The sequence below is a fragment of the Lutzomyia longipalpis genome, chromosome 2, assembly GCF_024334085.1.
Source record: "Lutzomyia longipalpis isolate SR_M1_2022 chromosome 2, ASM2433408v1".
Lineage (NCBI taxonomy): Eukaryota > Metazoa > Arthropoda > Insecta > Diptera > Psychodidae > Lutzomyia > Lutzomyia longipalpis.
Window position 1 is genome coordinate 32507354 of NC_074708.1, and position 1439 is coordinate 32508792.

Below are 1439 nucleotides of genomic sequence, written 5' to 3' on the forward strand. Positions count from 1 at the left end.
TAAAGGGAAAAATTAAATTTATTTTTAGCTTTTCTGAAGCATTTATTGACCAAACGTTGTTTATATTATTAATATCTTTAGAATGAGGTTGAAATTGCTTCAAACTAAAAAAGTTGAATTGTCTTGTTATTAGAGGGCGTACTATGTAACTCTCAGTGTGCTGGGTGGCTCATAAGAACTGTACGTACAAGGACCCAGCACTCGGAGAGTTACATAATATACCCTCAAACACCTTTATAAGATTTTCATCCATCAAATATGTATAACTCGTATGCACATATGAATATCCATGTTTGTTCTTTTTGGTGTTAATTTTGATCATGATGAATATTGCCTTTATAAACTCTGAACAATTTAGTAATACCTATGTATTCTTCAATTGTGCCTTCTTGGCTAATTAGTACAAACTTGTACTAATTAGCCATGAAGACACAATTATTTTTAGAAATATAATTAGTTATTATGTGGATTACCTCAAAATTCTCTGTCATGATGGTTTGCTCTGTGTCAATCAAATTTAGCGTGCATTGTCGTATTTTTTTTCCGGCATTAAGGCTTTTTCTTATTAGCAAAGGCAGCACCTCTACTACAACCCTGCTAAATTATAATGTATGATTTTAATTGAGTCACATTTTGTGATCTTTCTGCTAATTTATTCGCTTCGAGTTTATCCAACAATGGTCTTATGCCTTCTTTAGACAACAAATGTCCCAAATATTCAACTGAATTTTTAGAGAAGACGCACTTCTCTCTATTTGCTTTTACATTAAATTTTCTCAATCTCGAAAGTACTTTTCTTAAAATTTTCTCGCAATCTTCTACATTTTTCCCGCCAATTAAAATATCATCAATAAAGCAAGAGATTTGAGGAATTCCGGCCAAAATTTGATCCATTATGGATTGAAAAATCGCTGGACTTGAATTTAATCCGAAAATTATTCGCTTGTAGCTTCCAGTGTCACTCAAAATTGTAGATACTAATGATCTTCTTTCTTCTATTACATTTACTGCAAAACTGCGTGGTAGCTGCGGTAGTATTGCATGAATACCAGCATTGATACCGTACTGATATTGCATTTACTGTATGTAAACTGTTTAAGTATTACAACATCAGAGATAATTAAAAACTTTAATTTTCCTATATCAGATAAAGCGAGGGCTACATTGTAAAAACGGCTAAATCGGTTCGGAGCTCATTCAAAGTTAGCCGGTTTTACAATGTAGCCCTCGAAAGCTTAAATTATATGTAGGTCAATTTAACAGATATTCAAAATTATTTTAATTTAATCTATATAATAAAGAAAGGCCTGTTTGTTGGTAATCGTCGTTCCGACTTTTCTATACAAATCCACACCGTTTGACCAATCGCGATGAAATTTGGTACAGAGGCCCCTAATAACAGGCGGTTTCAGATGGCCGTATTCATTTTCCCCCCAAAG